We start from the raw sequence: 14527 nt of genomic DNA on the forward strand, positions 1-14527 counted from the left end.
GTAATAATGACAATTACAACAATACTGAATGAACACTTATTTTAACTTAATATAATACATGAATAAAATAAATTTAGCCTCAAGTAAATAATGAAACATGTTCAATTTGGTTTAAATAATGAAGAGAAAGTGTTGGAGAAGAAAGTAAAAGTGCAATATGTGCTATGAAGCTAACGTTTCAGTTCCTTGCTCAGAACATGAGAACATATGAAAGCTGGTGGTTCCTTTTAACATGAGTCTTCAATATTCCCAGGTAAGAAGTTTTAGGTTGTAGCTATTATAGGAATTATAGGACTATTTCCCTCTATACAATTTGTATTTCATTAACCTTTGACTATTGGATGTTCTTATAGGCACTTTAGTATTGCCAGTGTAACAGTATAGCTTCCGTCCCTCTCCTCGCTCCTCCCTGGGCTCGAACCAGCAACACAACGACAACAGCCACCATCGAAGCAGCGTTACCCATGCAGAGCAAGGGGCACAACTACTAGAAGGCTCAGAGCGAGTGACGTTTGAAACGCTAATAGTGCACGCTAATAGCGCATGCTAACTAGCTAGCCTTTTCACTTCGGTTACACCAGCCTCATCTCGGGAGTTGATAGGCTTGAAGTCATAAACAGCGCAATGCTTGACGCACAATGAAGAGCTGCTGGCAAAACGCATGAAAGTGCTGTTTGAATGAATGTTTACGTGCCTGCTTCTGCCTACCACCGCTCAGTCAGATACTTAGATACTTTTATGCTCAGGCATATTATATGCAACGCAGGACACGCTAGATAATATCTAGTAATATCATCAACCATGTGTAGTTAACTAGTGATTATGATAGTTTTTTATAAGATCAGTTTAATGCTAGCTAGCAACTTACCTTGGCTTACTGCATTCGCGTAACAGGCAGTCTCCTTGTGGAATGCAACGAGAGAGAGGCAGGTCGTTATTGCGTTGGACTAGTTAACTAAGGTTGCAAGATTGAATCCCCGAGCTGACAAGGTGAAAATCTTTCGTTCTGCCCCTGAACGAGGCAGTTAACCCACCGTTCCTAGGCTGTCATTGAAAATAAGAATGTGTTCTTAACTGACTTGCCTAGTTAAATAAAGGTATAAAAAAATATATATATATATTTTTTTTTTAATCTGCGCCATTCCAATTAATCGGTTGACCTCTAGTATGGGGCACATGATGGGGTAAGGCCGAGGAGGAGGCATGTACTGGAGAGACTTGGAGGGCTATTTTCATTGTCAGATAGTGTTTGTAATGTAATAGTGTAATGGTAAATGTTTTTCTTCCTCACTATTTCTGTGTTTTAAGGCTCTAGAGTTGACCAGTGACTATGCGATTCCCAGTTTGGATTAGAGCTTAGTCTGTTTGTGCCCTCCTCTGCGCTGATTGAACAGCTTTAGCTTCTGTCCGATGAGCCTCTACTCCCCATCCCAGTACTGCATCATTAATAGAGCCTAGTCTAATAAGAGTTGATTTCTACAAGCAGAATAGCTCATATTTATAGACCATGTCCTCTAGGGCTGGGAATTGCCAGGGACCTAACGATACGATATTATCATGATACTTGTGTGCCGATACGATATGTATTGCAACTTTAACGATTCTATATGTATTGCGATTCAATATTATGATTTTTATTGCAGTATTCTTAACTTATTGCTCACCATATGTCTGCTGCGGCGGGACAAGATGATGAAGGAAAAATACTGGAGTTTTGGTGCAGGTACAGCTGACTAGGGCGACAATGCTGTGATATTGTGAAAACGAAATGATGTATCAATAATGATCAAATAATACCCAGATTTAGATTTGTATCACTAATATCCTATTTAAACATTTTTTTTTTTTAGAATCAATTCAGATATAGTTGCTGTCTGGTTAGAGTGTAGAATTTCTCCTGTGATGTGACCGGAGCATTCAGCTGCTTGCTGCTGAAGGTTTATATTTATTGATGCACACTCAGAACCAGTTCATTAAAATCCCTTTAGCTAAGTCATACCCTGGGGTGTGTTAATGTATATGTACTGTAAATATGTATGTTCAGCCATGTGTGTGCGAAATAGAAGTATTTTACATTGGTGTACAGTACATTGAGACTAATGTGTTTTGTTTGTTCCGTTTACTATGCTGTTCTACAAAACAGGTTTATCAGTAGTCTCCACTGAGTTGGTGGAATCAATTGGACTTAATGGCCGTAGCTGTTTTTTTTCTTTCTCCCCTGATGGTCATTTTCCTAACCAGCTGCACTTTAGAGATTCTCTTCTGCTCTCAGATGCAGCTACAGTACATTGGACACGTTGCCATATGCTATGGCAGGAACCGATGGAGTTGGGTGGTAGAGCTGTTTTATCAAGAGTTAGAGATATTTTAGGTCATGTGGACACCTGTTCGTCGAACATCTCATTCCAAAATGATGGGCATTAATATGGAGTTGTTCCTCCCCTTTGCTGCTATAACAGCCTCCACTCTTCTGGGAAGGCTTTCCACTGGATGTTGGAACATTGCTGCAGGGATCTGCTTCCATTCAGCACCAAGAGCATTAGTGAGGTCGGGCACTGATGTTGGACGAATTAGGCCTGGCTCGCAGTCAGCTTTCCAATTCATTCCAAAGGTGTTCGATGGGGATTGAGGTCAGGGCTCTGTGCAGGCCAGTCAAGTTCTTCCACACCGATCTCAACAAACCATTTCTGTATGGACCTTGCACGAGGGCATTGTCATGCTGAAACAGGAAAGGGCCTTACTCAAACTGTTTGGCACAAAGTTTGAAGTACAATCATCACTAAAATGTCATTGTATGCTGTAGCGTTAAGATCTCCCTTCACTGGAACTAAGGGGCTTAGCCCGAGCCATGAAAAACATCCCCAGACCATTATTTCTCCTCCACCAAACTTTGCAGTTGGCACTATGCATTGGGGCAGGTAGCGTTCTCCTAGCATCCGCCAAACCCAGATTCGTCTGTCGGACTGCCAGATGGTGAAGCGTGATGTATCACTCCAGAGAACACGTTTCCACTGAGTCCAATGGGGGAAAGCTTTACACCACTCCAGTCTACGCTTAGCATTGCATGTTGATCTTAGGCTTGGGGGCGTCTGCTCGGACATGTAAACTAATTTCATGAAGCTCCCAATGAACAGTTTTTGCGCTGATGTTGCTTCCAGAGGCAGTTTGTAACTCTGTAGTTAGTGTTACAACCATGGGCTACACGCTTCAGCTCTCTGTGATTCCATGAGCTTGTGTGGCCTACCACTTTGCGGCTGAGCCGTTGTTGCTCCTAGACGTTTCCATGTCACAATAACGGCAGGGCAGAAATTTGACAAACTGACTTGTTGAAAAGGTGGCATTCTATGATGGTGCCACATTGAAAGTCACTAAGCTCTTCAGTAAGGCCATTATACTGCCAATGTTTGTTTATGGAGATTGCATGGTTGTGCGCTCAATTTTAAGCACCTGTCTGCAACGGGTGTGGCTGAAATGGCCAAATCCACCAATTTGAAGTGGTGTCCACATACTTTTTGTATATATAGTGAATGTCAACAGAGTTTTATGGTGCCGGTGTGACAGGTGTTGACATTTGGTTGTTGGGTGACTTTGGTTGTTTCTCTTAATGGCCCCACCCTAGGGAGAATTTTGGGGCTTTTTTTCAAACGTAACCTATCTCTAGCTCATGACAACAGCACCCAGCAACAATGACATCATTGTTCAGACTTGTTGGCGAGAATACAACAACAAAATCAGGAGTTAGATATTGAGCTAAAAGTTATCACTTCTCCCATTTTTGTATTCTGCTCATACAAGGAATCCAAGTAACTTTGTATGTTATTCTGGAGATGTGTGGATAAGGTAGTAGTCTTGTCCACCATCCGGCTCTTTAGAAATTAGCCTGGGGACAAGGTTAGGTAGCCATGGCATTAAAACAACAAGCCTTCTCTTCATATCGGGTGAAGTTTCCTAACCACCTTCATCATTCTGACAGTTCCCATACATAGGTAGCAGAGCTAGCCCGTTGGCTAATGTTGGTGTGAATCACTCAGCGGGTTTTGTTGGGTGACACGCCTGTGCACGTAGCCGTCACCTTGCCTAATCTTTGTCAGGATGGATGCGTAAACTATGTTGCTTTTCAGGTCTGTTTCGTCGGGCAACCTTGTCAGAAAAGGAAAGTTATTGCTGGAATGAAGTCTTTCTTGCACACCACACCTGATGTTGAACACATTTGTGTATTTTTTGTTGTTGTTGCCTTTTGCTGTATGTGTTGTCCTGTAAAATGATCCAAAGAACAGGGTATGTCTCAAGGTCTCGAGGTCCAAAACGACTTCCTGCTCTTCTTGGTCAAAGGTTGGAAATCCGAGTCGGCATGATAAACTGTGTACCCAGGCTAGGAGTCCCTATGTTTGTAAGTCTGACTGCTACCCTCTGTCTCCTTTTGCCATCAAAGCAGTTTCAATTACACGTGTCATTTCATATAGCTGGCCATCGTCACCGGCCAGCTGCTGGTGAATAACCTGTGTATGAAGTCCCATCTGTATCCTCCATCCTCTGATCAGTGTAAGAAAAGGAGTTATCGATTTTTGTCCTGTCGGGACGTTGATATTTATCCTTGTGTTCAGTATCTGTCATTGTTTGTGGGAGTTGCCCTTCACGCTGATCCATGATCAGTTTTACTTCGGTTATAGCCCTCATGGTGACTTGTTGTGATCATATCTCTACTGAGCTGGATGACCTGCTCTATTACGTGGTTGGACACAGACCGTAGCCATCCAAGGAAAGCCTTCGCATACTGTACTCCCCCTCACACCCCCTATGTACCTCTAGTTGACATCGAAATGTGAAACCATTGCAGCACAACTGTAGCCTGACTGACGCGACCCACGTGCCTCACAACAGAGGGAGAGCTGTGACCACGCTGGTCTGGAAAGGAAGCTGTTTGTTTGATTGGTTCTCTCAAATATACATTTTTTTTACTTGGGGGTTGAGACTTCAAATTGTTTGGATTTGAAAATCCAACTGTTGTAATGGAAGAGGGCGGTGTTCAGGGACTCTGCATGTCTGTTTGAGTGAGAAAGACAGAGAACCAAACAGTAAAAGCACAGCCCACTTTGTCAATGAATTGCGCCGACAACATCAGTCATTCCAGACTCTGAAGTCAGGAGAACTTTGAGAGTTAGGTGTTAGCCAGACTAACATGACTGTCTGCAGTGTGGTTAAAGTCATCTGGTGGAGCAGGGGGTCTTTTCCATGTGTTGGCTATCCATTACCTCTGTCTGGGCCTGTGACAGCCTTAATACTTGGAACAGTGTTACTAACACAGCTTTCCTTGGGAGGCTCCTTCTTAAAGCCCAGCCTTGGCAAAACTTCTACCTCTTACTTTCATCACTCACGTTCCATCTTGAGCTCTCATTCAGCCTCTCAAGTCCTCTTTGACCTTCCTCAACTCTCTCTTTCTGAGCTCTCTTTTTGTTCTGTCCTTTCTTCTAGCTTCTCTCCTTTTCACTGTATGTGCCTGTCCCTCTTCTACTCCGTCTCCCTTTGTCCCTTTCCTTCCCTCTCGGGTTAAGATGTCCTGTATTGCAGTGACAGTGCAGGTGTCAGGATGTCGTCATCAGTGATTTACTCCGCTGATTTCAGTGGAGCTGGAGCTCAATATAGTCTCCTACAAAGTCTCCCCTTTGTCGGGTAGGCCTGGGCTTCAAGGGGGTGCAGAGTCTGATGTTACACTGCAGCAGGGTTACATTCGCCACCAGCGCACGGACACTAACCCAGTTATGTTTAACAGCTGTCTGTACTGTAACACGATCCCCCTCTCCTCCCTCCTTCTCCCCATCTCATTGTTTCTTCCTCCTGGTCGTGACTTGGTCTGCTCCACTGATCTCCTAAGACCCCTGGACACCTGGCGCATCTCATCTGATATATTATTAATTGTCCCTGACGCTTTGAAGTCATTGATGCCATGATGCAGCGCGTTGCGTTGCCTGGCAAAGTCAATTAAAGGCAAGACTGCCCAACACTTACCTGATTCCCGCTCTTTTTCTCACTATTTTTCCCCCTACTGTTTTTGTTATTCAGACCTGGATCCCACAATGCTCGGAAGTGCTGCCGCACATGACTGTTTTTCCCAGTGTGATCTGAATAGAGGCTGATTTTGCTTGTCTGTGCAGATAAAACCGCTGGGAAAGAGAAGAGCCTTTGGGCAGCTGGGTGTCGTCCTTAGTTTAGCAGCGAAGGGCAAATGTATTCATCGCACTTGTTCTCTTTGTTGTACGTTTTCTTCTGAACTGCCTCGGCTGCCTGTCTCTGACCAGACTCAGCCGTGATCTTTTTACCCTCCCATGAGGGCAGAAAAGTGGTGACTTACTGCTTAATAATGTAATTGACTCATTCTGCTCTTTGTTTCTCTGCTTTCATCCACACATGCCCAGATGCTGGACAGATAACGGGGAGGATAGACTGAGCCCTGTACAGTTAGATTAAAGGGGAGGATATTGTATATCAGTTCTGATTTATGTCCCCTCAGTGGTATAGGGTTAAAGGGCTTCTTAAAACTTGCGTTTTACTGGCATTCTGATGTTATGTTGTCATGGGGCAGCTGGAATGGGTAGAGGTGATCTAAGCAGGGTATTTGTTAGGGCTGGGAATTGCCAGTGACATGGCAATAAGAAATGATGATGATACTATACAGGGCATTTGCAAATTATTCATACCTCTTGACTTTTTCTACATTTTGTTACGTTTATTTACGTAAGTATTCAGACCCTTTGCTATGAGACTCGAACTTGAGCTCAGGTGCATCCTGTTTCCATTGATCATCCTTGATATGTTTCTACAACTTGATTGGAGTCCACCTGTGGTAAATTCAAGTTATTGGACATGATTTGGAAAGGCACACAACTGTCTATGTAAGGTCCCACAGTTGACAGTACAAGTCAGAGCAAAAACCAAGCCATGAGGTTGAAGGAATTGTCCGTAGAGCTCAGAGACAGGATTGTGTCGAGGCACAGATCTGGGGAAGGTCCCCAAGAACACAGTGGCCTCCATCATTCTTAAATGGAAGAAGTTTGGAACCAACAAGACTCTTCCTAGAGCTGACCACCTGGCCAAACTGAGCAATCAGGGGAGAAGGGCCTTGGGCGGCAGGGTAGCCTAGTGGTTAGAGCGTTGGACTAGTAGCTGGAAGGTTGCAAAGTTCAAACCCCCGAGCTGACAAGGTACAAATCTGTCGTTCTGCCCCTGAACAGGCAATTAACCCACTGTTCCTAGGCCGTCTTCGAAAATAAGAATTTGTTCTTAACTGACTTGCCTAGTTAAATAAAGGTAAAATAAAAAAAATAAGAGGGCCTTGGTCAGGGAGGTGACCAAGAACCCGATGGTCACTCTGACAGAGCTACAGAGTTCCTCTGTGGAGTTGGGAGATTCTCTGGTCTGATGAAACCAAGATTGAACTCTTTGGCCTGAATGCCAAGCTTCACGTCTGGAGGAAACTTGGCACCATGCCTACGGCGAAGCGTAGTGGTAGCAGCATGCTGTGGAGATGTTTTTCAGCGTCAGGGACTGGGAGACTAGTCAGGATCGAGGGAGATGAACTGAGCAAAGTACAGAGATCCTTGATTGGGCGGGGCTTGTGGCCGCGCTCCCTGTCTGGGGGGCGGGCAAGAGTGGGCTCTGTCTGGGGTGGGGGCGAGGGAGCGCACAAACACTCTCTGGCACGCTCGCTCGCTCTCAACGGAGATGGCTCTGAGTCACCTGCCAACCATGCCCCACCTGTGGTAACATTTTAATGCAAATGAGCAGAGGGAGGGGAAATGGTGTGGTGGAGAGCAGAATCTCCTCACGTGGTCGGCCTGGCTTTACTAGCTTGAGGGGCTTGGCATTACACAGCTGGAGACCTTTTCCTGCTGTCAATGGCAGTGGTTGTGTTGTGGTACGGAACATATGCATCTGTGCTCTGTGGGTTTTGGTCAAGTTATTTTTTTTGCCATTATGTGCCAGTTAGTGTCTCCAATGTGTTCTCATTACGTGTATTGTAAAGAATACCCCACCAGCAGTGTGTGTTTTCCTCTGCGAGTGCTCCTAATTGAATCCTACAGCTCTTAATGTGACAGCTCTTGACTTGTGGGTTACTGAACGTGGGACGAATAGCTCATGTAAGTGCTTTTATCCAACAATACAGTTAATTCCCAGGGCAGATACATTTTTGTAAACTGAGGTTTCATGCCTTTTATTGTGTTGTGCATATTTCAATTATACTATCCCGATGAGGTTACATCAACAGGTAAACAGAGGAGTTGTCATATTGTAAATTATGTAATTTCTTCTTGAGCATGTAAACAGTCTCTGCTGCTCAGTGATTTAGTCAGCCATAGTGAGATTAGTCTAGTTGAAGAGGTATTGGAATGTTTCTGTCCGATCAGGGGTTCCCTAGTCATCACCTATATAATTAATACAAGTGTTTATGGGTTCATGAGTGAGGTGGGGTCCTGATTATCACCATGCATCTGCAGGGGCAGCCCTGCTCTGTCTGTTACTGACGGTGTCCTTGTAGTTGACCTGTTACTCACTCCCATTCCCATGGCGAACCAACCGCCGCTTCACATGCAGTGAGGTCTGGAATCACCCCTCTCTCTACCGCCCACCCTTGCCACACACCAGGACCAGAATGCATCTGTTCTGTCAGCCCTTCTGGGGCTTTATGGAAGGGGAAAGTAGTATCATTAGAGGTGGAGTCGGTAACCTCTCTAAAGGCCGGTCTAAGATTAGGATTATGGGTCTGGCGATCTGACCCTAAATATGTGGTTATGGGAAAACTTTGACCTCAAGATGATATAGTGACTCTGAGTGGTTGATTTCTATGGTTTTATCAGCCAGGGTTGCTGGGGCTATCACATGGTTAATCCTCTCTCACTGTGCTGAGTGACTGCTGATAACAAGCATGGAGTAGCCAGTACAGGAGGGGTGTGCGTGTCCAGATGAATGTTGTTGGCTGATGGTTGTGTGTGGGAGAGTGTTCGCTCAAGGGTGTGTGTTGACGAACCTGTCATCAGGAGCAATGCCATACCCTCAGTGCTCTTTCCATACTGTACATGAAAACTGTTATATAAGCACTGCTGATTCTGGTCATATCCATTCATTTTCAGATAATGGGTCCTCTTTTAGATTTTGTAGTTTTATAATCATCACCTGCAGAAAGGGAGACTTCCTCCTGTCAACGTGTGTGTCATAACTCCATGGCAATGCCTGGTTAAGCCTCGTTAATAAGCTCCGAAACACCGCTAATTCTGCCTGGTTATTATGATAAGTCTATTTTGGAGGGAGACAGATGAGGGGGGTGGGGGATGGAGAGCGAATAAGAGGGAGAGGAGAAGAAAGCTCTGCTGAACTGAGGCCAGCTATAAACACCTGTGTGTGTGTGTGTGTGTGTGTGCGCGAGCAGTGATTTAATCTTCTCCAAACGTGATCTTCATTTAACAACTGTCTGCCTGCAAGGTGAGGGGAGGGGTGAGAGCCTGTTGCTAGGTTACCCCTCCACCACTGTGCGAAGCCGGATTCCCCATCAGCAGCCGTTCACATCAGTGCTAGGCTAGCATGGAGCAGCAGAATCGCTGACTTGCAGCACCCATCCAGCACTTCATCATGATTCACTGACTTTTTTAGAAGGGGGCAACATGAATCCGAGAGGGTGGTAGAGAGGAAGGTGGACGGTGGGACGGACTGCACCAACCTGACTCTGGCAGCAGTAACTGTGAGCGTTGGGCGCTGAGCTGAGTCAAGGGGAGCGTCGAGGAGGAGGGGGGTGCTGGGAGAGAGCCATGCAGCTCCACACCTCCACACACCGCAAGGCTTCCAGCTTCATCCTTAATGAAAGATCATGCTGCTTGTCTTCCAAAATGGACATCTACCGGTACGTACTGTATCCTGCCTACCTTCTGTACTGTATAGTCTAATATAGTACTAGATTCCTCCTCTCTCTACGTTGGAGAATCTTTTGGGGGTTTTCTCTCAGTACAGAATGTGCCCTGCAGTCGTGTCTTCCTCATCAAATAAACTGTTGCATATTTTTCAAGCAGAGCCTCCAGGCTTGTGGCATCTTAAACACAGCTTGAAGGGTTGGACAGGAACGGTTTCAAATGAAGCCTTGTTCTATGAAATAGATGAAGAGTTTGGTCCATTAATATCTAAATTGTTCCATTATTCCTCTGGTATGACGTTATATATATATATTTTTTTTTTCCTGACCCGGATGTTGATGTTACTAGAAGTAGTTCCCAGATGCTGCTGTTTCTATGCTCATTGTATCGTTCTCCTGCCTAGCTCCCCAATGAGCAGTAGACATGTACACTACTTAGTCTGGCTGCCGGAACATTAAGCAAGCCATAAACATAAAGTTAAGCAAAGGAGAATCTTCATCAAATATTAATATCAGTTCCTTCACATATCTGCTCTATGTGCACTGAGCGTATTTAGCCCCTGCCTACTGGGGGCTGAAGCAAAATCATAATTTCAAACGGCATATACACTACCAGCCAAAGGTTTGGACACCTACTCATTCCAGGAGTTTTCTTTCTTTTTTTTACTGTTTTCTACATTGTAGAATAATAGTGAAGACCTCAACTATGAAATAACACATGACGTGACATTAATCTAATGAATGTTATGTATAAAATCAACTAACTAGGTTTCATTTTTACTCAATTCAATTATGTAACAACTCATTAGGATTTGCGGCACCACGGAAGTTGTTTAACGAGTTACCATCTCCCGAATTAAACTCTAGATATATATTGATAAGTATTAATCATTACCTCATATTGGTCTCATAATTAGCATACTCATTGCATCTGCACAAACCCCAGCTTTACTGATCATTCCGTACCACACACATTGATTTAATTATTTACTAACTAAATGATAACACAGGATATATACATACATACATACACTGTATAGGTTATTGATTAGAAACTTAATACGATCAAAACAGGTTCCTAGTGGACTAACAGCATGACTGCTTGTTTATCAAAAGGGGGTGAAGTGGAGGGGGGAAAATGGAGAAACGGAACACTTCTACACTTGAAGCTATGCTCAAAGTAATCATAATAATTTACCCCTGAACCGCCGCCTGTTTGGAGTAAGAGATAGTGAATGTATTTGTGTTTTGAATGTCTTCCTTTGTTGTTTTATCTCTGGACCCAGGCCTTTGTGGAAAGGGTTCTGTTATGCCTTCTCCCGAGCTCTTAAGTTTAAGGCTCTGATTTATCTACAAGAGGTCACAATGTCCTCCTTAGTTGTCGGTGGCTTCAATACCTTGTCCTGTAGTCTGAAGCAGAACTAACAGGATGGTGTTTACTTTCACTTGTTCTGGAAGAGTGGTCCTCTGAAGACAGCAAATCAGCCGTGTCGATGATCCCCAGTGGGGTGATACGAGCAGTATAGTAGACATCGGGTTGAAGAGAATAACAGGATGGCCCTACTTAAAATCACTTTCTTAGATACAGTACTTATAACACCTACTCGGCTGTAACATTGATTGTTAGAGAGGCTACTTTGTCGTCTTGACCTCGTGTTGATTTTCAGGGTTGTAACCAATGGAGACCGATGCTGCAGCTAGAGTCCTTCTGGTCTGATATGTTAATTCTCAACTCATCCTTTATATTCTGGTAAAAAGGGGGTGTTCTGTCATGCTGACACACTCTCTGAGCTCTCTCGGGTGTGGCTACTTACTAAGGCAAAGTATCATCAAAACTATGATCTCGTTAGAAAACTAATCACATTCCTATCTTAACAAAAATACTCTCATTGTCTTTGATATTTCCTACGCAACATAAAGGATGAAAACCTGACATGCAGTGTGTATAGTGTTCAAGGAACAATATTTTTGTTATAATGTTTTATGACATCATAAAATAGATATTAGTTTTCCATAGACCATCTCTCATCATTCCCCACATTCAGATGTTAGGAATATTGTTCCAGTGTCCGGCCAGGATTGGGAGTCCCATTGGGCGGCGTGCAATTAGCTCAGCATTGTCCGGGTTTGGGCGGTGTAGGCCGTCATTGTAAATAAGAATTTGTTCTTAACTGACTTGCCTAGTTAAATAAAAAATTGTGGACTTAAGAATTTTTGGTTGTAGAAAAAGTCTCTGTTACAAAGTCACATTCCAATCACTAATACTAACTGGTAAAAAGAGTCCTTTGCTGCATACAATTTACGTCCGGGCGTGAGGTGTCACAAAACCACCACATCAATCCCCCCTCCCCTCTGCCCGGAAGCGTCCAGTCCATCATTCATTTAAGACCTGTAGGTCAGTCAATCTGGAAAATGTCAAGAACTTTGAATGTTTCTTCAAGGGCAGTCGCAAAAACCATCAAGCACTATGATGAATCTGGCTCTCATGAGGACTGCCAGAGGAAAGGAAGACCTGGAGTTACCTCTGCTGCAGAGGATGAGTTCAATAGAGTTTCCAGCCTCAAATGAAATTGCAGTCCAAATGAATTGGGTTCAAATAAGACACATCTCAACATCAACTGTTCAGAGGAGAAGGTGTGAATTAGGACTTCATGGTCGAATTGCTGCTAAGAAACCTCTACTAAAGGACACCAATAAGAAGAGGCTAAGAAACACGAGCAATGGACATTAGACTGGTGGAGATCTGTCCTTTTGGGTTCCAACCACCGTGTTTTTGTGAGACGCAGAGTTGGTGAACGGATGATCTCTGCATGTGTATTTCCCACTGCGAAGCATGGATGTTGAGTAACAACACAATGTGGCCAGTCAACCATGAGACAAAAACCAGTGGTGTCCAGCCAGTTCCCATGCCGCCCAACAGGGCCTGTTCTGTTAGCCAAAGGGATGGTGGTAGATTGATGGCTGTGTTCCATATGAAATCCTCTCGGTGACTGGCTGAATGGCAGCCCACAGTGCCCAGTAGGGTAAAACGCCTCCAGAGGAGGAATTGGTCCAAGTTAGCACTAACCTGCCACTTTCACACCGTCTCGCTAGCCACCCTTCAAACGCCTGATGAGGTTGGCTTGTTCACAAACACAGTGCTGCTGCTGTCACTCACACACAAGCTAGCAGTGTGTTCACAAGGTTGGAGCCTCTGGAGGGTTGAGGCTGCACGCAAACTGATTTTCTCCTCAAACACATTCTGTATGACATGTTTTTCTTTCAGTTGCCATGTCATCGTTTTGCAGTCTCATTCCGTTTATGTGGCACCGGTTTGGTTTGTTTCTGCTTTTTGATTGAGTTATGATCCTTCACACCTGGCGGTTTCAGAAGGAGAACACATGGTGCAGTGTTGGTATGATAACACTGTATTACAATGTCTCTCCCACACCTCTCTCTACTACAACCTCTTGCAGTTAGAACTCCAGACAGACCTCAAATACAATTTTATTTGTCACATGTGCCAAATACAGCAGGTGTAGACTTGACTGTGAAATGCTTACTTACGAGCCCTTTATCAACAATGCGAAGTTAAAAAGGAAGGCAAATTTGCTAAGAATAAAAAAGGAAATGGTCTGTTACTACAGTATGTGGAACCTGTTTGACTCGGTACCAGTACTACCAATGTGCAAGTGTACGAGGTAGAGGTAATTGTGCTAATATGTACATGTGGGTAGGGGTAAAAGTGACTCGGCAATTAGGATTGATAATAGAAGCAGTTTATGTGAAGAGTTGTAAGGCTGTCCCCGACCCCCAAAAAATGAATCTTAGTCGACTGAAAGGAATCTGTACTTTCGACCAATCTGTTTGGTTGAATGTTTTTAACTTGTATTTTTCCATACACACCCTATGTGTTTAAAAAAAACTAATCAGCTTGTCTGACTCTTTAAGCCTACAGTATGATGAAATAAGACAAATGCCTCGGGCGTTGAGATCTGGATAAACATTTAAAAAAATGTAACTTGACAACTATTCTCCTGCTGGCTTTCGCAGATTCTGCCATTACTCTCCCGAAGTTGCCTGTAATGGGCTACACGAGGAGTCGGCAATGTTTTTCATGTGGAATGCCAATTTATCTTACCACTTAAACCGATCTGCGTGCCAAGCATGGTTTTTGTATGCACATTTTCATGATAGTTGCATTTAATTTATAATATCTTTATCTCAATCATTGTCACGTTTTTAATAAAAATTCTATCCACAGCTAAATGATACAAAAACCTAAAGTAACTTCTATTGCCAACTATGTAAAAATAGCCTACATAAAGCCAACAACTAAAAACATTGTAGCCTGCAGGTAGAAAATATCCTGATTTTTAAACAAAAAATAATTATAAATGAAAAAAATCTCCAATAAATCACATTGGCTACACATGGCTTGTCTGCAACAAACTTGAAACGTATCAACTATTAACTCGGGTCTGGCTCAGAGACTTGTGCTAGCAAACTTGCAGCATTGTATAAAATATTCTGGGCCCTCAGTTTCCTAACCAGTGAGCTCGGGACAGACACAGATGTAGGCTATTTGCTCAAGGGATAAGCAGCTGGACTTGGGCAGGAGCTCACCGGAGCTGAGTACCGTCACCTCCCAGT

The 14527-nt window shown here is 43.8% G+C and overlaps 1 pseudogene; it reads left to right on the forward strand.

Annotated features, from left to right (window-relative positions):
* The window catches only part of LOC115107808 (protein enabled homolog), a 166980-nt pseudogene that overhangs the window by 33937 nt on the left and 118516 nt on the right, over positions 1–14527 (forward strand).

This window comes from Oncorhynchus nerka, linkage group LG24 (assembly GCF_034236695.1).
Source record: "Oncorhynchus nerka isolate Pitt River linkage group LG24, Oner_Uvic_2.0, whole genome shotgun sequence".
In the NCBI taxonomy this organism is placed as follows: domain Eukaryota; kingdom Metazoa; phylum Chordata; class Actinopteri; order Salmoniformes; family Salmonidae; genus Oncorhynchus; species Oncorhynchus nerka.